The sequence below is a fragment of the Callithrix jacchus genome, chromosome 12 (assembly GCF_049354715.1).
Source record: "Callithrix jacchus isolate 240 chromosome 12, calJac240_pri, whole genome shotgun sequence".
NCBI lineage: Eukaryota > Metazoa > Chordata > Mammalia > Primates > Cebidae > Callithrix > Callithrix jacchus.
Window position 1 is genome coordinate 25,818,536 of NC_133513.1, and position 24,049 is coordinate 25,842,584.

Sequence of the window (24,049 nt, forward strand, 5' to 3'; positions counted from 1 at the left end):
CCATGGCCCATGACACAGCCCTCAGGAGGGTCCTGAGAACATGTGCCCAAGGTGGTTGGGGTGCAGCTTGGTTTTATACGTTTTAGGGAGACATGAGACATAAATCAGATACATTTAAGCAATACATTGGTTTGGTCCAGAAAGGCGGGACTACCTAAGGGGGAGGGGGCTTCCCCGACACAGGTAAATTTATACATTTTCTAGTTGACACTTGGTTGAGTTTGTCTGAAGACCTGGGATTGATAGAAAGGAAATGTTCAGGTTAAGATAAAAGACAGTGGAGACCAGGGTTCTTTTGAAGTCTTATGGTGGCTGCCCTTAGAGATAATAGATGACAAATGTTTCCTATTCAGATCTTCAAAAGGTGTTAGACTTTTAATCTCTTTAGGATTGGGAGGGTCTGGAGAAAAAAGATCTAGAGCTATGTTAATAGATGTTCTTTAAAGATACACATTTTCCCCCACAAAGGATAGCTTTTGGGGTAAAATGCTTTCCTTTTTGTGGGAAATTGCAAAACATGGCAAAGAAACATGTTTTGGGGTAAAATATTTTGACCTTCTTTGTCATGTATCATTATGCCAGAGTCAGATTGGAAAGCAAGTCACATATAGGGGTAAATATAACCCATCTGATGAGAATTTATGGTTTGTAGGGGCATGATTCCCCAGATCCCTGGGAAATTTGGGCAAGATTAAAAAAAATCAGAGCTTAGGCTGGGCACGGTGGTTGGTGTCTGTAATCCCAGCACTGTGGGAGGCCGAGGCAGGTGGATCACTTGAGGTCAGAAGTTCGAGATCAGCTTGGCCAACATGGTGATACCCCATTCTACTAAAAACGAAAAAAATTTGTGACATAACTAACTTAAGTTGGAACCTGTATACTGCCATCTTATAAAAGACAAAAATGTTTCCATTCTCCTCAAGGACTGCTAACCTTGGTTTCTGTAAATTGCTAGATCATTTATTTGCAGGATGCAAAGAGAGGTAAAGCTGCATACCTTCTCTTATCTGCCAGAATGGCTGGCCTTTGTTTACCAGAGTAAGCACCCCCAGATCATTCCATCCTGGCGCCTAGCAACTGAAAATCTATGGATCCCACCCCTACCCAGATGATGTGTAAATGAATGCTAATCTTAGCATCTGTGAACCCTTAAATAACAATCAGAATGTCAAATAGTCCCCTGGCCCTCGAAATGTCCGGAACCCCCTCACCCTCCTCTCCGCCCAGAAGGTGATTTGAATCCACTGGCCCTCGGAATGTCTGAAGCCCCTCACCCTCGTCTTAGCCTGGGAGGTGATTGACAGCTTTCATTCCCATCTCCACCCCCACTCCCAAGGTGGTTCTGCGGGTATAAAAAGGTCTTGTCTCTTCTTTCGGGGCCACGGGTTGGAGAGACGTGAGTCCTCCGTGGTTGCCGGCAATAAACCCTGTAATTTGGCATACTTTTGTTCTGGTGTTGACTTCCTGTGCTGAGTGCGATATAACAAATTAGCTGGGCATGGTGACGTACGCCTGTGATTCCAGCTACTCGGTAGGATGAGGTATGAGAATCGCTTGAATCCGGAAGGCAGTGGTCACAGCCAAGATTATGCCACTGCACTCCAGCTTGGGTGACAAAGTGAGACTGTGTCAAAAACAAACAAAACAGAAAAGTACAATAAAATCAGATGTTAGTCCTCAGGTGTCCTTAATGAAGGGACAGGGCATTGAGAGCAAGGCATTCAGAGGAATGCTTTAAGCCCAGGAATTGGAGACCAGCTTGGGCAACGTGGCAAGACCCTGTCTCTAAAAAAATAAGAACAAGAACATGTTTTTAATTGGGAAGGGAGGTAGAATTTCCTGGAATCAAGGAGCTGCCTGTTTTTTTGTCCTTTTTTGGTCTCTTTGGGTAATTAAGGTGATTGTCAACTCATGGCACCAGTGGTAATGTCATCTAGTACTGAAGTTGGATTATAATGAAGCTAGACATGGAGTCTAGGTGGAGTAAGGTAAGAAGGAACCTATGACCACAGACATCCTATTTTCTAAAAATAAGCAGAGTTAAAGCTGAGTAGGAATTTATGTCGTGGAGGCATTCCATTGGGCTACAAAAGCCAGGTCGGTGTCCAGCTCAGTCCCCAGGCACTGCAATGGGTAACAGCAGTACTGACTCTATGTTAGAGAAAAGCTTGCTTGAGTATAATTATTATTTTGCCTGAGTTTGTAAATTATTCACTAGAAACAGCCTTAGAAAAACAAGACCTTCTTCAACAGATAAAACAGACCTGCAGCTCCATGGGCCCTGCAGAATCTAGTCAAGGCTTTGACCAAAAAAGTAATGATTAACTGTGCCTCTGAGACTATGTGTGATTCACAAGAATTTTTTTTTTTGTTGTTGTTTTTTGAGACAGTCTCGCTCTGTCACCCATGCTGGAGTGCAGTGATCTCGGTTCACTGTGGCCTCTGCCTCCCGGGTTCAAGCAGTTCTCCTGCCTCAGCCTCCTAAGTAGCTGGGACTACAGGTGTGAGCCACCACACCCGGCTCATTTTTGGTAGGGATGGGGTTTAACCATGTTGGCCAGGATGGTCTTGAACTCCTGACCTCAGGTGATCTGCCTGCCTCAGCCTCCCAAATTGTTTGGATTATATGGGTGAGCCACCATGCCTGGCCCACAAGAATGTTTTGATCATTATTTCCCTTAATTTCCCTTGAGATCCCTGGATCTAGAGGCACAACTGAGAAAGGTGGTCTTTGAACGCTAGTGCACTGCCTTTTGCAGGGTGCTGGTTTCTCTAATAAAGCTAACTTTGCTTTCACCAAAGTTTGTCTTTTGAGTTTTTGGCTTTCAGGTGATGAGTGGCCTGGACTCCAGTTCAGCTACATGTATGTCACTGGGCAAAACAAAAATCCTTATTCTGGGAGGTAGATAGCTTATTAGAAAACACACACTAATCACTTCTTTCCCAAATGTTAGTTAAAATTGAGTCAATTTTAGCAGCCCCAGAAGCTTAGGGTACCATGTACATAACAGGCATTAGGTGAGGGTGGGGCAGAGAGAATCAGTGGGGTATCTTGTATATGCCAGGGGTTGTATGAGCATCTTTACACAACTCATTTTTCTTTCTAAATAATACTTAATACCTAATAAAATAATACCTATTTTATGCCAGGTATGGTAGTAGGTAGGGATCAAAAGTAGGATCCTTCCCATTATTGAGTTTTCAGACTGGTGGGAGAGGCAGGCATCAACCAGGTAATCCACAAACTAATGTACAATTGTAAGGGAGATGGGTGCCACCAAGAAGAGAGACATGGTGCTGAGAACCTATGTCTGTCAGGGATTTGATCTAGTTGGGAGGTCTGGAAAGGTTTATCAGAAGCAGTGCTAGAGTTGAGATCCAGAGGAGGAGTAGGAGGTAATTAGGCAAAGGGTAGTCCTCACAGAAATCCTATGAAGCAGAATTGCCCTCCATTTAAGGCATTGAGACTTCAGCAAGGTGATGTCACTGCCCTAGGTTACATCAGATTAAATGGCAACCCAGGATACCGATAAGAGTGGGGTCCTTTATATTCTCTTTGGGCTGTATACTGGTTTTAGGAGAGGTAAGTATCACAGCTTGGGGACATGAGGGAGCAGGAGCAGGGGTCACAAACTTGAAAACCTGCAGAGCTCAGGCAGATAACAGAGTGAAGTAAGGCAGAGTGTAAGAAGACTAGGAAATGGTGGGGAGTGTGGTGAACTGCAGGCCACCTTTCCTGTCTATAGGAAGCAGCCACTAGTTCCAGCCTCTTGTTGCCATGGGGGAATATAGATCAAACCTTGCTGGGTCTTCTGATAATATTATTTTGAGACAGAATCTTGCTCTGTCACCTAAGCTAGAGTGCAGTGTTGCAATCATAGCTCACTGCAGCTGGGACAGCAGACATACCACTACCCGGCAAGTTTTTGTATTTTTTGTAGAGACAGGGTCTCACCTTCTTACTCAGGCTGATCTGAAACTCCTGAGCCCAAGTGACTAGCCTGCCTTGACCTCCCGAGGTGCTGGGATTACAGGTGTGAGCCGCTGTGCCCGGCCTAGATCTTCTGATTTCTACAAAGAAGGTGGCAGTACTTTCACACTTAAAAAAAACTCGCAATTACATCAGTTTGCCTTACTACAATGTTAGCTCAGTGAAGCAGGAAATTTTATGTTTTTAACCACTGTGTACTAGGAGCTTATAAAGTGCCTTGCACAAAGTAAGTACTCAACCTCATCTGTGGTATGTAGCCTCTGAGCAGTTCCTCCCAGGTGTCCACGGTTCCACAGTTTTTTGAAGCAGTTTTATATTCATTATTTTATCTACCAGTCTCTGTTGGCACCTGATTTGTTCTGATACGGCTGGTGCGTGGAAAGTCCCGCAAAAGGCTCCCTAGGGAAATAACTTTGTTGTGTCTTCCTTTTGTACCTTTCCACCCTCTTCGTATTTTACATATTCTCCATCCTAATGTGCTTGGCATTATATCTTGGCTCTCCGTAGTCATCCACCCATTTTATATTTAATATTTTGTTGTTGTTGCTTTGGTTCTCACCTAGATGTTATGTATTGGCCTGGGGCTGCTGAACATGATCAGGTATGCTTTTACTTGCACTTGGCCCAGCCCCTGCTCCAAGCTGCTTGTCAGGGAAAAGTGCATGAAAAGGGTTCATTTCTTAGAAATTGCTGTCCTAGGCTGTGCGGTAACTCATGCATGTAACCTCAGCACTTTGGGAGGCTGAGGCAGGTGGATCACCTGAGGGGGTATGATCGCTTGAGGTCAGAAGGTCAAGACCAGTCTGGGCAATATAGTGAGATCCTTATCTCTAAAAAGATAAAAAGCAGGCATGGTGGCACACACGTGTAGTTCTAGCTCCTCAAGAGGCTGAGGTGGAAGAATTGCTTCAGTCCAGGAGGTTGAGGCTGCACTGAGCCATGAGGTAACCACTACTCCCCGGTGTGGGTGATAGAGTGAGACTGTTTCTTCAAAATAAAAACGCAAAAAAACGAAAAGAACAAAACAGGACAGCTAATTTGTTTGAAGAGCGGTTTGCAAAAGAAAAAAGGGTTATAGTTGCTGGACATGTAAAAAGAACAGATGTCTTCCACATTTGCTAACTAGGTGTTTACATTTAGTTCAGCATGAAAATAGTGTCTTGGGAACAGAGGAGCAGATTGTCGAAGAAGTAGTGAATCGGTATAGGTCAGTAAATGAAGCAGGTCATGCTACTTAGGGGTATCTTTAAGGAGTGGTTATTTTCTTAAGACCCCAATCCTCTGAATTGATCCAAACCCAGAAGCACTCTTCTTCCTTTGATACTGAGAAGAACATTCACACTAATCATGCATTTGTAGAACATCATATATCACAGCTGTTATTTTGTAAGTAGGCGCAGATCCACCTTGTGCACGAGATTTCTCTGTTCCTGGTGCTAAGGCACCAGATCTTTGGCCGGCAATCTGATGAACTATAACTTGCTTTTGGCCCATGAGGTCTAATGTAGGGTCACTGTAAATATGATAAGTATGCATTAAAGTCCTAAGAAGTTATATCTGTGCTTATGTTAGGTAAAAAAATAAAAAAATAAACAACTCCAAGATAGAGAATTTTTTAGTGATGTGTGTTATTTCTCATTTCTTTTTCTTTTTTCTTTTTTTTTTTTTGAGACAGTCTCACTCTTTTGCTCAGGCTGGAGTGCAGTGGTACAACCTTGGCTCACTGTAATCTCCATCTCCCAACCTCCATCTCCCAAGCAATTCTCCTGCCTCAGCCTCCCGAGTAGCTGGGATTACAGGTGCACGCCACCATGCCCAGCTAATTTTATTTTTAGTAGAGATGGGGTTTTATCATGTTGGCCGGGCTGGTCTTGAATTCCTGACCTCAAGTGATCTGCCCGCCTCAGCCTCCCAAAGTGCTGGTATTGCAGGTGTGAGCCACTGTGCCTGGCTATTCTTTTTCTTTTCTTTTTCAAGACCCCGGCTATTCCTTCCTCCCTCCCTCCCTCCCTTGCCCTCCCTTCCTTCCTCTCTTCCTCTACTTCCTTTTCTCTCTCTCTCTCTCTCTCTCTCTCATCACCCAGGCTGAAGTGCAGTGGTGCAATCTTCAGTCACTGCAATCTCCACCTCCCAGGTTGAAGTGAGTCTTGTGCCTCAGCCTCACGAGTAGCTGGTCACCACACCTGGCTAATTTTTTTTTTTTTTTAGAGACAGGATTTCACATGTTGGTCAAGCTGGTCTCAAACTTCTTGTCTCAAGTGATTGACCCACCTCGGCCTCCCTAAGTGCTGGGATTACAGGTGTGAGCCATTGTGCCCAGCATTCTCCTTTCTTTTATGTTAAATCTGATACACTTCTTAAAAATTGAAAAGTGGAAATGAGAAGATTGGGTATGGGTGTTCTGGTGTCTACTTCAGACATAGTATTACTATTCTCAAATATGATAAATAAGCTACATGCCTCTTTAAGGCATCATGCTAGGTACTAATGGGATAGGCAGATGCATAAGACATGACCCTTTTACTTAAAGTGTTAACCATATTAACAGTAAAGTGGAACAAATTAGTCAGAATTGTCATACATTAGAATAAATATTATGATAGAGGTATGCATGAGGGCCTGTGACAACAGAATAGCAGCCCCTCTGGCATCAGGAAAAGTTCCATAGAGGGAATGTTGAAGGACATTTAGCAGGAAGGGGAAAGACATTCCAAAGAGGTAACACCGTGAGCTTGAGTTGTATTTTTGTGTAATGGTATGAAATTGAGTGTGCTTAGAATTTAGCATGGATGAAGGAAGTGATGGATTATGAAGTTGTGTACACAGGTTAGAGGGAATTTGGACTGTAAGATGAATGGGAAATGTGATCATTGCTATAGAAAAGCAAGGACCTTTCTGTCTTTATGAGAACGTGTTGTTTCCCATATAGACTTCTGGACTGGAATTGCTATGGAAATAGCTGAGAGAGTACTTGAAAACATTGTGAATTTTAATAAGCTGCTTTCTAGAGTCCATTAATTTTTAAATTCATTTATTTATCTGTCCATTACATACATACCTAGAGGCTAAATATGTATCAGGTAAAGTATTGAGTACTAAAGACACAGTAGTAAGAGGCAACCCAATTCCTGCTCTTAAGGAACTTATATTCTAGTGGAGATTGGAGAAGGAGACAAGTAACAGACAAGCAAACACATGATAAACAGGATAACTTCAAGTAGTGAATGTGAAGAAACTGGATAGGATGATGGGGCAGAAAGTAACTTCGTAGGGGTACTTTAGAAAGTTTGATCGGAGAAAGGTTTTTTTCAAAGTTAGATATTTCAGCTGAAGTCCAAAGAATGATCAGGAGCCAAACGCAGGCAGAGTTTGTGGAAGAGCATTCCTGGAAGGGAAAATAGAAATTATACATAAAGGGCCTTGATGTGGCCAGGCACGGTGGCTCACACCTGTAATCCCAGCACTTTGGGAGGCCAAGGTGAGTGGCTCACTTGAAGTCAGGAGTTTGAGACCAGCGAGGCCAACATGGTGAAACCCCATCTCTGTTAAATACAAAAATTAGCCTGATGTGGTGGTGGGCACCTGTAATCCCAGCTACTCTGGAGGCTGAGGCAGGAGAACTGCTTGAACCCAGGAGGCGGAGGTTGCAGTGAGCTGGGATTGTGCTGCTGTAGTGAGACTCCGACTCAAAAAACCAAAACAAATACAAAAAATAGAAAGTGTACACAAAGGCCTTGATGTGGCCAGGCGTGGTGGCTCATACTTGTAATCCCAGCACTTTGTGAGGCCAAGGCAGGCAGATCGTTTGAGCCCAGGAGTTCAAGATCATCCTGGGGAATATGAGACTCTGTCCCCACAAAACATAGGAAAAAAATTAGCCAATCGTGGTGGCATATGCCTGTAGTTTCAGCTACTTGGCGAGGCTGAGGTGGGAGGATTGGTTGAGCCCAAGATGTCGAGGCTACAGTGAACTGTGTTTGTGCCACCACACTCCAGCCTGGGCAACAAAGCAAGACCCTGTCTCAAAAAAAATAAGGCCTTGATGTGGGAAATAGTGGGAAATGTTCTTCACACTGAAAGAAGACTGAATGCTCATTATGGCTGCAGCATAATGAGCAAGGGGAGAGATGGGACCAGAGTCAACTTACGGGCAGGCAGGGGCCAGACCACATTGAAGGAGCTTTGCAGGCCATAGTAAAAGGTTTGTAACTGATTCTGAAAATGGACACTGAATAGTTTTAAGGTAGTGAGTGAAATGATTTGATTTATACTTAACTAGCATCACTCTAGATGATGTTGAAATTGGATTAGAGGCGTACAAGAGTAAAGGAAGGGTGACCAGATACAGGCCTATGAATTTAGTCTTGGCAAAAGATGATGACAATGGTTTGGACTTGGGTGTGACAACAGAGTTGTAGAGAAGTAGATGTAGAACTTTCAGGACTTATAATAGCTTGGTTTTGAGGGTGGGTGTGGTGGCTCACACCTATAATCCCAGCACTTTGGGAGGCCAAGGAGGGTGGATGACCTGAGATCAGTAGTTCAAAACCAGCCTGGCCAACATGGTGAAACCCCATCTCTACTAAAAATAAAAAAATTAGCTGGGTGTGGTGGTGGGTGCCTATAGTCTTAGCTCCTCAGGAGGCTGAGGCAGAAGAATTGCTTGAACCCGGGAGGTTGCAGTGAGCTGAGATGGTGCTACTGTACTCCAGCCTGGGCAACAGAATGAGACTCCGTCTCATAAATAAATAAATAAATAAAATAGTTTGGTTTTGAAGCATATGAGAAAGGGAGGAATTGAGGGTTGTTCCTAGGTGGTTTTTTTTCCCTTTCCAGCTCAGGCTGGTCTTGAACTCTTGGTCTCAAGTGATCCTCCCACTGTGGCTCCCAAAGTGCTAGGATTACAGGCATGAATCATTGCATCCAGCCTCCTAGGCTTTTGATTTGAGCAACTGGATTGATGGTACTACATTTTTTGGCATGGAGAGAACTGGTAGAGGGCTGTTTGTGGGGTTGGGATAAAGTGATAGTGGGGAAAATCATTAATTTTGCTTCGAACACAATACTTTTGTGATTTCTAATTGACATCTGAGTATCGAGTACATTGTTGGGTATACCCCAGTGGAGAGGTCAGTGATGGAGATATATATCTGGAAGTCATCGGCATATATTTAAAGCAATTGGACTAGATGAAAACATAGAGGAAAAGAGTATAGAAGGGAACAGAAGGTAGGCCATACCCTAGAGCACCTCATCATTTATGTGACAGTAGAGAATTATTATGGGTTGAAATGTGTCCCCACAAATTAACACGTTGAAGTCCTAATTCCCTAGTACATAAGAATGTGAACTTATTTGGAAATAGGATCATTGAAGGTATAGTCACCTTAAGATGCAGTCATACTGGAGTAGAATGGGCTTTAACCCAGATAACTGGTAGCCTTATAAAAAGGGGAAATTTGGACACAGACATATGTGCAGAGAGAATGCCATCTGAAGATTAGAGTTTTCCTGCCACAAGCCGTAGAACACCCAGAAGTTGGAGAAGAGGCCTGGAACAGATCCTTTCTTAGAGGCTTCCGAAGGAGGATGGCTTGGCTAATACCTTGATCTTGGGCTTCAAGCTTGCAGAACTGTGAAATGATCAATTTCTGTTGAAGCCACTCCATTTGAGGTACTTTGTTATGGCAGCTTTAGCAAACTAATATGAGAATTTAGCGTTGCAGACTAAGTATTAGTCACCAGAGAAGTAAAAAGAATGCCAGTACAGTATGGTGTTATGGCAATGCAAAAACAACTGTTTTTTTTTTTTTTCAAGAAGAAAAAGAAGGGGCAAGAAGGAAGTGGCCATTTTAATGAAAGCCTGTTGGGAGATTAAATAAAAGGAGGATAGAGAAGGGACCAGTAGATTCGATTTTACAGTATCTTTGGGGATGCTGGTTCCCCTCTCTCATATTTGAGATTGAAATCCCATATTTACTATTTTTTTTTTTTTTTGAGATGGAGTCTCACTCTGTCACCAAGGCTGGAGTGCAGTGGTATAGTCTCTGCTCACCGCAACCTCTGCCTCCCAGGTTCAAGCAATTCTTGTGCTGCAGGCTTCCTAGTAGCTGAGGTTACAGATGTGTGCCACCATACCTGGCAAATTTTTTATATATATATTTTTTAGTAGAGACAGAGTTTTTCCTATTGCCCAGTCTGGTCTCGAACTCCTGATTTCAGATAATCTGCCTGCCTGGGCCTCCCCAAGTGCTAGTATTACAGTTATGAGCCACCACACCCAGCCTCATAGTCACTGCTGACAGTGATTGTGATTACATCAGCTTATCTCCAACTATTAGAAGGACCTGGCTGTGCTGCCAAGTAGGGTGAGCTGGTAGCTTTTCTTTTGGTGTGAGTGTTTCCTGTCTTAGGAGTTGCAAAATACTTGTGACACCATCCTGTGCCTCCCTCCTTTGTGTCCACTATCAGTGCTTTATTCTGTAGGAAAAGGTGGTAGCTACCTGCTCCAAGCAGCAGAGGTGTCTCAGTAGACAGGTTGAGTTCAATTGCCCTGAACTCAGTTCTTCAATTACCTTATTTGCCATTCACTACCCACTGAATTTAGACTACCTCCCAAAACCACTCCCACTTTCACAACCAGTCCTCCTCTTGTGCACATGCATGTGTTTTTACTTTTTTCTTTTTTGAGACAGAGTCTCACTCTGTCGCTCAGGCGCAATTTTGGCTCACTGCAACCTCTGCCTCTCAAGCTCAAGCAATTCTCTGCCTCAGCCCCCCTCCAAAGTAGCTGGGATTACAGGCATGTGCCACCATGCCCAGCTAATTTTTGTGTTTTTAGTAGAGATGGGGTTTCTCCATGTTGGCCAGGTTGATATCAAACTTCTGACCTCAGGTGATCCACCCACCTTAGCCTCCCAAAGTGCTGGAATTACAGGTGTGAGCCACTGTGCCCAACCATATTCTCAATGAGTTTATAATCTCCTTGGGAAAAAGAGACCCACATGAGGAAAGTTTAGTAACAATGGCTGAATTAAGCAGCATGAAATCTTTATTGACTAGGACTATTTCAGGTGCAAGTGAAGAAACTTAGCTTACATCATATTAAGTAAAAAAAAAAGTTATATGATGTATTCTAGTTTCTAGAACAGTGCTTGCCACACAGCAGACTACCAATAAATATTTGTTGGCTGGGCAGGTGGCATGTGCCTTTAGTCCCAGCTACGCAGGAGACTCAGGTGGGATGATGGCTTGAGACCAGTTCAAGGCTAGCCAGGGCAACATAAATTTTGTTTCTAAAAAGAAATTTTTTTTTAAATAAATGAAGGGAACTTACTGTCTCATATAACTAAAATGTTTAGGGAAGGTTTAGACATAGTTGTAGTCAGAGATCCAGATGATGTCCTCAGGCAATTGATTCCCCCCCTATTTTTCAGCTCTGCTTTTTCCTGAATCAACTCTATATTCAGTAAGTTCTCTCCATGTAGTAGCTGCTGGTCTGCTGAAAGAGAATACACTCCCCTCAACCCCCCATAGTTTTAGCAAATGTCCTGGGGCTGACCCTCATAGGGTTGACTTGGGTCATGTGCCCATCCTGAGCCAATTGCTGTGACGAGGGAGAGGGAATTCCTGATTGGTGAGGCGTGGGTCACATGTCCACTCTGGAGCTGTGGGGTGGTGTGGTCAAGTCCTTCTGAGCCACCTGGTCCAAGAGTTTGGAAGGGTTTTATCTTTTTAAAATGTGTTTATTTTTTATTTTGTCTTTCTAAAGAAAAATTGGGTAGATGCTCCTACCAGAAGAAGGGATAAAGGATGCTGTACAGGTAAAACCAAGGGATGTTTACTCTCCCTCAAGGCCCTAGTAGAAGAGCTGTCATAAAACCGCATATAATTCCATAAGATTATATTGGGCAATTAGAGCTGTCAGTTTAGATGGTTTGGAAGTGGACAAAACAAACTTGATGGATGATACTGAAATTTAGTTACGCTTGAGAAATGGGCAGGAATTGATAAGAGGAATTCTAGAGATGGGCAGGATTAGAATATAGTCAATGGACCTGGGTGACCTGAGGAGGGAATTGGGTGAAGGGAGAGAGGCTGCAAATGCTAGAACTTTGATTACCTTGATGGGATAACCTTAGCTACAGCAGCTGCAAGCAAACCTTTTGACAAAATTTGCTTGAGCCAGCCTGTGGTCTAATCCCTGTTCTTGTCTGTGATGCATGTATAGCCCTTTGGGTTCTAGCTGGCCTTTGTCTTTGGTGTTCTGGGAACACCTGTTACTGACCCCGTGCTTACTTTGTGATGAGCCTTCTAGTTGTTGGGAAAATCTGAGGTCTATGTATGCCCTTCTGTGACCGATCAAGTTCACTCCTTGTAGTTGATTGTGCCAAGTCATTTTAGCCTAGGGCAAGGAAAATATGCTGCAGGCCTTTCCCTATTTTCAGAGCAAAGCCTTGAGAGAGCTTGCTGCAACACTGTCAAAACAGAAGAAAAATCCCTCTTAATCAGAAGATCAAATGCAGCTGTTTTCAGTAGCAAAGTCATGGAAGCAACCTAAGTGTCTGCCAGTGGTGGACAGGCAGAAAATGTGGTGGGCTGAACATGGTGGCCCATACCTGTAATCCCAACACTTTGAGAGGCTGAGGCAGGACGACTGCTTAAGGCCAAGGCCAGCCTGGGTAAGTTGACAAAAATAAATGTAAAAAATTATCCAGGTGTGGTGGCGTGCACCTGTAGTCCCAGCTACTTGGGAGGCTGAGGTGGGAGGAGCACTTGAACCCAGGTAGTCACGGCTGCAATGAGCTATGATGGTGCCAGTCCAGCCTGGCTAGTGGAGTGGGACCCTGTTTCAAAAGAGAAAAAAAAGGAAATGGAGAAAAAAAAGGAAATGTGGCAGATCTGCAGCAAGGACTATTACACAGACATAAAAAGGATGAAATCACATTCTTTGCAGTAACATGGATGGATCTGGAGACAATTATCCTAGGTGAACTAAACAAAATCAAATACTGCATGTTCTCACTTATATGTGGGATCTAAACAAAGGTTACACATTGACATAAAAATGGAGAGAATAGATTTTGGAGATTGCTAAAGGGGGGAGGGTGAAAGAGGGGGGTGAAGGTTGAAAAATTACCTATTGGGTACAATGTTTGGTATTAGGTGATAGGTACACTAGAAGCCCAACCCAACCATTTTGCATGTAATATGCTTGTAACAAACATGCACATGTACCTCCAAATCTGTGCAAGCCACACTTCTGTAGGGTGCTCCCTCTTTGCCTCTGTGAGTCCCTAGAGAGGTCCAGTGTTCCTCTTGGGGGATTCCCCCAATCAACCATCTGCATGTAGACAAGGGAATTTCCCTGACGGCAGGGAGGTCAGGTTGCTGCTTGTCTAATAGCTAATATATATTGAATTTTTATTATGAGCCATGCGTGGTTTTGACTGTTTTATATGCAACACCTAATTTTCTTCTTCTCATGCCAACACCGGGAGGTAGAAGCTATCAATATTCCCGTTTACCAGTAAGAAAACTAAAGCATAGGGAAATAATACACCTGAGTTGTTCTGGCTGCTGAGTAGAGGATCCTGGATTCCAATCCAGACGATCTGACTCCAGCATTTGTGCTTTTAACCATTACTTTATGCTACATCTAACCCTGCTATTTTAACTTACAATGACTGGAAAATAAGGCAAATAAGCTGATTTCATTATCAGAAAGGACTTAATGCTCATCATTGCTAGTTGGGAATAGACTGAGAATGTAGAGGCTGCTGCTAACATTTCTTTTTTTTAATGCATTACTTGTCAGGCTGTTTGCCTTTTGTAGACACCAGGAAATTCCCTTTATCTTGATTTCCATCTCTCCGTTCTTTAACATGGGCTCCAGCCTTTTTCTGCACCTGCTCCTTTTTATCTATCCTGATAAGACCCATTTGCCCTGAGTTCTCACATTTTTCAGAGCAGGGTACCCAAAGACCGTCAAACCTCTATGGCTAATATTGGTCAACTCTCATAGGATAACTTAGATGTATTATCATACTAATGACCCTAGGGGAGAAGTTGAAAAGGAGGAACAATGCAAATGAAGGGGTTAGGGGATAGGATCTCACCCCGGTAGGATGGAATAAAGGGACTGTGTGATTAGATAGAGCAATGGGTTCTATACTTCAAGACCAAAATCTCAGGCTGGGATTCTAAGTATTTCCTATAATAAATGCCATAGAGGCCAGGCACAGTGGCTCACACCTGTAATCCCAGCATTTTGGGAGGCCAAAGTGGGTGGATCACCTGAGGTCAGGAGTTCTAAACCAGCCTGGCCAACATGGTAAAACCCTGCCTCTGTGAAAAATACAAAAATTAGCCAGGCATGGTGGTGCGTGCCTGTAATCCAAGCTACTTGGGAGGCTGAGGCAGGTTAATCATTTGAACCCAGGAGACGGAGGTTGCCATGAGCTGAGATAGTGCTGTTGCACTCCAGCCTAGGTGAACAGAGCAAGATTGCATCTTAAAAAAAAAAAAAAAAAGAAATGTCTTAGAGGCTTGGAAACAGCAAATGGCAAATAGTGACCTTGGCCAGATGTGCCTGGGTTTGAGTCTGTGAACCACCTGTTTTCTACTGTTGGCCTGGTACCGAAACAAGCATATGTAAGAGGGGCTGACCAGTTCCTTCCTAGTTGAGCAAACTTCTCCCTGTTGTCACTCAGCATGTTAGTTTGGGTGGGAGATTGAGTATCAGTCATGAAATCCATATCCTGATGTTGGAACCCCTGATTTTTTTCTCTTATAAACACCATCAGTCAGTGCCAGGCTGTCTTTCTAATCATCTGGTTTGGTTTTAGGGTCATAAGTCTGGCGGTGCCTTTATGTATGTGGCTGATTCTGTGTATAGCTCAGGAGTTTGGATAGGTGTGGGCAATTAACTCTACTCAAATCAGGAGGTCTGAGAGTAGGCTAGTGGACAAAGCAGGAGCATTGCTATCTTGGACAAACACCACCATTTTAAGTTCCCCTTGATTAAAAACACTGTCTAAATCCAGCCCCAGAACATCAGCCTAATGACTAATGTCAGCATAACCAGAAACATTGCAAGCCTAAGATAAACCCCCTCCAACCAGAAACATGCCAACCCCAATATAGCCTCACCGCCAACCAAGAGACATTCCAACCCTGTAATAAACTTTCTCTCACATAGAAACATTCTGAACCTACAATAAGCTCTCCACTTCCTATACCCTTAAATATCCTTAGTCTGTAAGAGAGAGTGCCCCTAACAAAATTGGCCAGAAGCCCCTCTCCAAAATAAACATGTCTTCGACTGTTAAGCCACTTTTCATGTTTCTTTCCTTTCTTTAGCTCTTTCACTAGTGGGTCATTTCCAAAGTGAGATGGTATCTACACTAGTTTACAGTATAAACTAGTTGCTGAGAAGATAAAATATATGACTGGAACTCTTGGCTAGTCTACTAGGTTGCTGTAAGGAGAATCTTCCAAGAATGAAGCAAGATCAAAAAACAGAGAGGGTGCCACAGAGTTTGAAGTCATTTTTTGAGCTCCTAGATGCAACTGCTCCTGAAGCCAGACCCCTGTCTCTTTAGGTTTTTGAGTCAATATATTCCCTTGTATTGCTCAAAACACTTTGAATTCAATTTCTGTCACTTTCAACCCACACAATTCTGACTACTATACAAAATAAGCTTATTACATTTCATCTCCTGTCACTCAGAAATTATCTCCATTTTTACAGTTAAGGAGATGGAGGTTTAAAGGTGTAGGTAACTTGCAAGGAAAAGCTAAGATCTGGCACAAGGTTGATCTTCAGTCTGAAAAGAAATGGTTCAAAGTCTCCTTTAGAGATGCTACTTTCTTACTGCTGCTTGGTTCCAGAATTTAGTCAGGGAATAGTTGGGCTGATTTGAGTTGTTGTGTATACAGTCTGTGAACTTGCAGTGTATGGTATTTTATAATTTTGTTTTCTGTGTCATTTTGCTAATGCAGCTTTGTGAGCAAACATTGCCCATGATTTAAATCCACCACGGTAATGAAATGTGCACACACACATGCACACACGCACACACACACTTCCTTGGAACAGTCCACAGCTCTCTGATTAATCACATGTGTAAAGTACAGTGTTTACAGGAAATCAGCAGGTGGCAATTAGCATCTTGGAAATTATCTGGGAAACACAACTGGAGCTGCCACTTCAGGATGGAAATGTGGCAACGACCGGCAAAGTGACAGACCCTCTCAGAGTTGGAAATGAATGAGGCTGAAAGCAGTGCTGCCAGGCACGCAACAGCTGGTGGAGGCAGCCTGGTGTGGACTGCAGACTGCCTGCTAGCTTCTTCCTTTTCTTCCCAACACACAAGAAGCAGTCCTTGAGTAGAGATATGAAATAGATGCCTGACAGGCGGACCATCTTAATTTTACCTTTAAAAAATAGACCTGGCTGGGCATGGTGGTTTATGCCGGTAATCCCAGAACTTTGGGAAGCTGAGGCAAAGCCAGGAGTTTGAGACCAGCCTGGGCAACATAGTGAGACCCTGTCAGTGCAAAAAAAAAAAAAAAAACCACAAAAAAACCTCAGGTGTGGTGGGGCATGTATGTAGTCCTAGCTACACAAGAGGCTGAGATGGGAAGATCACTTGAACCTAGGAGTTTGAGGTTGCGGTGAGCTGTGATTGTGTACCACTGCACTCCAGCCTAGGTGGCAGAGTGAAACCCTGTCTGAAAAAAAAAAAAGAAAAATAGAGGAAGTGTTTTTAACAATGACCAAATGGAATAAAATAAAATAATGTATATTAAGCATGTATCACAGTATCTGCCACATAATTCTCAATAAATATTAGGTATTTTCAATTATTTTTTAGATCAAGTCACAGGCAGACACTGGCATTACTACAGTTGTTAAAATATTAAGCAATTTCCATATCAGTTGGAAAACAGCTGCTTTCTTGAGTCCTCTGAGTGGCTCCCCACTGCTACCCTCCCTTGGCAACCTCCCTCTTCAGGATCCAGTGATCAAAACGTTAATGTCTCAATCCTGCTCCAGTGATAAGTTCAAAGTCCATTTTGATTGGTCAGTTTCTGTGCTGTCTGGAATCTCATCACTCAGGAGTTTCAGTGACCACAAACAGCAGAGACATGAGGATGGGTGTCTTGAAAGGAGTGAGGAGAGGAAACAGTGCCAGTCTGTTTTATACTTGAGATGTTCTTCATCAGTAATTGACAACAAATTCAATACTGGGCGATATGGTTTGGCTCTGTGTTTCCACTCAAATCTCATCTCAAATTGTAACCCCCACATGTTGAGGGAGGGACTTGGTTTGAGGTAATTGGATCATGGGGGTAGTTTCCCCAAAGCTGCTCTTTTTTTTTGAGACGGAGTTTCACTCTTGTCACTCAGGCTGGAGTGCAGTGATGCTATTTTGGCTCATTGCAACCTCTGCCTCCCAGGTTCAAGCAATTCTTCTTCCTTAGCCTCTTGAGTAGCTGGGATTACAGGCACCTGCCACCATGCCCGGCTAATTTTTATTTTTATTTTTTTTAGTAGAGATGGAGTTTTATCATGTTGGCCAGGCTGGTCTTGAACTCCTGACCTCAGGTGATCCATCCACCTTGGCCCCCCAAAGTGTTGGGATTACAAGCGTGAGCCACCATGCCCAGCCGCAAAGCTGTTCTTGTGATAGTGAGTTCTCACGAGATCTGATGGTTTAAAAATGTAGGGCCAGTGCTGTGACTCCTGCTTGTAATCCCAGCACTTTGAGAGGCTGAGGCAGGGAGATCACTTTAGTTCAGGAGTTTGAATCCAGCCTGGACAACACGGCAAAACGCTGTGTCAATGTCAACTAAAAATACAAAAATTAGCTGGGTGTGGTGGTGCGCATCTGTAATCCCAGCTACTCGGGAGGTTGAGGCACAAGAATCACTTCAACCCAGGAGGCAGAGATTACACCGAGCCAAGATCACACCACTGCATTCTAGCCTGGGTAACACAGTGAGACACTGTCTCAAAAAAAAAAGTGTGGCACTTCCCTCCTAGCTTTTGCTATCTCCTGCTGCCATCATGTATGATGTGCCTTTCTTCCCCTTCGCCTTCTGCCGTGATTGTAAGTTTCCTGAGGCTTCTCTAGCCAGGTTTAGTCAATTAAACCTCTTTTCTTTATAAATGATCTAGTCTCAGGTAGTTCTTTATAGCAGTGTGAAATGGACTAATGTACTAGGTCTATGTATATCTGTACTTACATCTTTATCATCTATATATATTGGTACTGCTTTTCAACATCTATGTATCATCTTCTGTGTATGAAATGTCAGTAAAGCCCTGAACCCTAGTTTCTCTACCATTCAGATTGGTTCTCAGGCCTGGTGGCACATTAGTGTCACCTCTGAGAGCATTTACAAAATGCAGATGCTTAAACACCATTCACAGAGATTCTAACCCAATAGGCTTGGGATGAAGCCCAATCATCAGAATTAAAAAAAAAATAAAACCTCCCAAGATGATATTAGCATGCTATTGAGAGCCACTAACTTAAATTTACAAAGCTTCATGTTCCCATGTAATCAATACCAGTGTCCATCTCCTAGGATTACATGACACAATGTACATGAGGCTTTTTATCACAGTGTGGGTCCTAACCCTGTAAATGTTAGTTCCATTAATAATTAATATTATATTTTTTAAAGATATAGAGTCTTGCTCTGTCACCCAGGCTGGAGTGGAGTGGCATGATCTTGGCTCACTACAACCTCCACCTCCTGGGTTCAGGTGATTCTCCTGCCTCAGCTTCCTGAGTAGCTGGAATTACAGGCACTTGACATGATGCCTGGCTATTTTTTTGTATTTTTAGTACAGATGGGGTTTCACCATGTTGGCCAGGGTAGTCTCAAATTCCTGACCTCAAGTGATCCTCCTGCCTCAGCCTCCTAAAGTGCTGGGATTACAGGCGTGAGCCACTGTGCTCGGTCTTTAAATTTTTTTTATTGAAAAATACTTTTTGCCAGTGACACAGCCCTCAGAAAACCCTGAGAACATGTACCCTAATTCATTTTCATATATGAATTGAAGCAGAGGTGGAAGTTCTTTCATATTTTTTCTATGTGGATATTGAATAGTTCCAGCATCATTTGGTTAAAAAAGTCTCTCTTTCTCCATTGCATTGACTGGGTACCTTTGTTAAATATAGGTGGATTCAATATGTGTTGGTTTACTCCTGTACTCTATTCTGTTCCATTGATTGGTTTGTCTATCCTTTCTTTGAGTCTTTGTCTTTTAATTGGAGATTATTGATGCAGTTTGTTGACTCCTTCTATGTATCCTAATTTCTCTAATCAGGCCAAATCTTTCTCATCAACAGCAAGGGATAAAGAAAGCAAACAAGGCAGTGAGCTGTTTGAGTGCTCGTAAGCCAATTCACAAAGCTGTCAGAGGAACGAGCCCTGCTTTGACCTGTGCAGGTGTTTCTTTCCACTGATCAATGGTTAGCAGGTCAAAAAGTAAGGCAGCATGATTCAATAATCAACATATTCTACCTAAGTTATGACCATGCCAATGAAACAGAGTAGGGCTACAGTAGCCAAGAATGTCCTGAGCGCCCAGCTGCAGCCCAATCCCTTGAATTTATACCCCAAGCCCATCACTCACTCTTAAACTTAGTCCACTGTTCAAAAGCCTCCCAAACAACCACCCAGAACTTCTGCTAAGGTAGAAGTGGCTGGAACATAGGCTATTCTGCCTGTAATTACTGTTTGCTCTGTTCACTTCATTTATATGACTTTCCTAAGATCATAATGATAATATCATTATCAAGAAGAGTAGTTTGCTGTAACAAAGTACTACAAATCCCGTGGCTTAAACAACAGAAATGTATTTTTTCTGCAATCCTGGGCTAGAACCCTGAGATGGAGCTATCAGGGGCTGAGTCTGAGGTCTCTCTCTCTGACTTATAGATGGCCGTCTCCTCCCTGGCTCTTTTTTTTTTTTTTTGAGACAGAGTTTCGCTCTCATTACCCAGGCTGGAGTGCAATGGCACGATATCGGCTCACCGCAACCTCCGCCTCCTGGGTTCAGGCAATTCTCCTGCCTCAGCCTCCCAAGTAGGTGGGATTACAGGCACGCGCCACCATGCCCAGCTAATTTTTTGTGTATTTAGTAGAGACGGGGTTTTACCATGTTGACCAGGATGGTCTCGATCTCTTGACTTCATGATCCACCCGCCTCGGCCTCCCAAAGTGCTGGGATTACAGGCTTGAGCCACCGCACCCGGCCACCTCCCTGGCTCTTTACCTGGGCTTCTCCTGTGTCCTAATTTCCTCTTCTTAGGACATCAGTTATATGGGTTAAGGTGGACCCTAATGACCTCATCTTAACTGAATTATCTCTGTAAAGACCTTATTTCTAAGGTGGGCATGGTGGCTGACGTCTGTAATCCCAGCACTTTGGGAAGCCAAGGTGGGTGGATCAGCTGAGGTCAGGAGCTGCTTAAAAAAAGACAAAAACTTTCCAAGGAGCCCTTTTCCTCTCTCTCTGCTTAAAATAATTTATTAATAATTCCTGCCACACTAGGGTGAAGGTGGGAGTGGGGGAGAGTAGGACACTTATATGGTCTCCTGAACCCACTGGGTGCTGAAAGTCTCTGGTCTTTGTCTACCACCTGCCATTTCTTTTTCTTTTCTTTTTTTTTTTTGAGATGGAGTTTTACTTTTGTCGCACAGGCTGGAGTACAATGGTGCAATCTGAGCTCACTGCAACCTCTGCCTCCTGGGTTCAAGTGATTCTCCTGCCTCAGCCTCCTGAGTAGCTGGGATTACAGGCATGCACCACCATGCCCAGCTAATTTTGTATTTTCGGTAGAGATGGGGTTTCTCCATGTTGGTCAGGCTAGTCTCAAACTCCTGACCTCAGGTGATCTGCCCACCTCAGCCTCCCAGAGTGCTGGGATCACAGGCGTGAGCCACCGTGCCTGGCCCCACCTGCCATTTCTACCCTACTGTTGCTGCCTGAGGCTGGTGATGGTGTGGGTGTGGTGATAGGCCTGGGGTGTGTGGGCACTGTGAGGCTTGCCTAGATTGCGCCCACATAGCACAGACATAGGTCTCATCTACTTTGGGTTTCCCATATTTGTCTTGGAATTCTGTCTTTCATCATCTTTTCCCCCAAGACAGCGTGGAGCAGGTCAGGCAGGTGGGACAGGTACAGCCCTCCTCCCCAAGGTCAATAATTAGTGACTAACTCTTGCTGTCTCTCAGACTCTATACCCCCCTTTTGGAGTCGAGAGGAGCCCTCCTGGGGCTGGGGGCAGAAGAACATGATGCCTAACTCTAGCTCTAGGGTCTATGGCCTAAATGGATGCAGAATTCTTTTTTTTTTTTAAATTGTACTGTAGGTTCTGGGGTATATGTACAGATCTTGCAGGATTGTTGCATAGGTACCTACATGGCAAGGTGGTTTGCTACCTCCATCCCCCGTCACCTGTATCTGGCATGTTATCCCTCCCCAACCTCCCCACCCCCTGCTGTCCCTTAGCACCCCCTCCAACAGAACCCACTGTGTGATGCTCCCCTCCCTGTGTCCATGTGTTCATACTATTCAACACCCGCCTATGAGCAAGAACATGCGGTATTTTGTTTTCTATTCTTGTATCAGTTTTCTGAGAATGATGGTTTCCAGATTAACCCATGTCCCTACAAAGGACATGAACTCTGGATGCAGAGTTCTTAAAGGTCTTGGCTCTTGCTATCCCAAGCCTATGTTTTGGAGATTCAGAACCTCTTTCTGTCAAATGATTTTCTCTGCTGTGCATTTCAAAGGCTATCTTTATTTTATTTTGAGACAGAGTCTGGAGTGCAGTGGTGCAATCTCAGTTTACCACAACCTCCCTGCCTCCCTGGTACAAGTGATTTTCCTGCCTCAGCCTCCTAGTAGTTGGGAATACAAGTGTGCACCATCACAGCCTGCTAATTTTTGTATTTTTAGTACCTACCTGCCTTGGCTTCTCAAACTGTTGGGATTACAGGTGTGAGCCATTGTGCCCTGCTGTATTTTATTTTTTTAAGAAGCAGGGTCTTGCTTTGCTGTCTAGGCCAGAGCACAGTGATGCAATCAAAGCTTACTGCAGACTCGATGCTTAAGCAATCCTCCAGCCTCATCCTCCTGAATAGCTGGGACTACAGGTGTGCATTACCATGCCCAGCTAATTTAATTTTTTGTTGTTGTTGTTGAGGTGAGGAGGGACTCACTGTATTTCCCAGGCTGATCTTGAGCTCCTGGTCTCAAGTGACCCTCCAATCTTTGCCTCTCAAACTGTTGGAGTTACTGGCATGAGCCACTGCACCTGACTGAGTTGGAAGGTTCTGACTGTCATCCTGGTTTTACCATGCACAGGCTAATGAGACTAAATGCAAGTTCTGCAAGTTTCCAAAGTCTCAATTCTCTCATCTGCAACAAGGGCTGACAATGTCCACACAACTCTCCTCACAGGCATTTGCAGAGCATCACATGAACGAGTGGGTGAATATTTTAGATCTTTAAATAGTTTTGCCTTTTCCGGGAGGTCATATAGTTGGAATCATACAGTATGCAGCCTCATCAGATTTTCAGGCAAAACCATGGAGACAGTAAAAACGTTAGTGATTGCCAGGATTTGGGGTGGGTGGTGGGTAGGGATGAAGAGGTGGGACACAGAGGGTTTTAGGGCAGTGAAAATTCTCTGCATGTTACTGTAATGGTGGATACATGGCATTATACATTTGTCCAGACCCACAGAATAGGCAACATCAAATGTGAACCCTAATGTAAATTGGGGACTTCGGTGGTAAAGACGCGTCAGTGTAGGTGCATCAGTTGCAGCAATTGTCCCACCCTGGTGGGGATATTGATCGTGGGGGAGGCTATGCATGTGTAGGGGAAGGGGGTATATGGGAAATCTCTCTGCTTTCCTCACAACATTGCTAAGACCCTAAAACTGCTTTAAAAAATATAGGCTAGGCACAGTGGCACATGACTGTAATCTCAGTCCTTTGGGAGGCTGGGGTAAGAGGATCCCTTGAGCCCATGAATTCAATTCCAGCCTGGGCAATATAGTGAGACCCTGTCTATAAAAAAATAAAAAAATGAGCCAGGCAGGGTCATGTGCACCTGTAGTCCCAGCTACTTGGAAGGTTAAAGCAGGAGGATCACTTGAGCCTGGGAGTTCAAGGCTGCAGAGCTGTGATGACACCACTGCACTCTTGCCTGGGCCAGAGAGCAAGACCCGTCTGAAATAAATAAATAAATAAATAAATGGTGTAATATTTGCATAGAAATGAATGATGAAGATTTGGGAAATATCCTTTTTTTCCTATATTGTTTTTTAATAGCTCCTGGAGATAGTCAAACTTATTGGCAAGGAGGATGGGGTGTCCTGAAAACTGGGTATCTGTTTTCTAACTGGATGGTGACTTTGCTTCTTCAAGTGGTAACTGCGGCTGTTAATCCAAAAGTGAACAGCAGAGGGCAGCCTGTGCCCGAAAATGACGTCGCTCCCTTGCTGTCTGCGGCAAGCAAGCTCTATGAATACGGGGCCAGGGATTATAATAAAATTCACGTAGAATCCACAAATACTGGAATCTGCGGGTGGAGCTCAAGATTGCTATTTATTTTTGATACACACACAGGCACGCACGCGCACACACACATTGCCACCCAGGCTGGAGTGTAGTGGCGTGATCTTGGTTCACTGCAACCTTTGCCCCCCAGGTCAAGCGATTCTCCTGCCTCAGCCTCCCGGGTAGCTGGGATTACAGTGCCCACCACCACTCCTGGCTTTTTGTACTTTTAGTAGAGACGGAGTTTCACCATGTTACCCAGGCTGATCTCGAACTCCTGACCTCAGGTGATCCACCCACCTCAGCCTCCCAAAGTGGTGCTGGGATCACAGGTGTGAGCCGCTGCACCCGGCCTGATTACAAACCACACATGTGGTTAAAATATTAGATCTATACAAGAATTTACAAAAGATTCCTTAGAGTCGCCACAAGACCCTGTGCAATCACGTCCCTGTTATTGTC

General features: G+C 43.9%; 1 protein-coding gene across 8 annotated transcripts in view; it reads left to right on the forward strand.

Moving 5' to 3' along the window:
• HS3ST4 (heparan sulfate-glucosamine 3-sulfotransferase 4) overlaps positions 1-24,049 on the forward strand; it is a 900,746-nt gene that overhangs the window by 1,269 nt on the left and 875,428 nt on the right. The window lies entirely within an intron of this gene.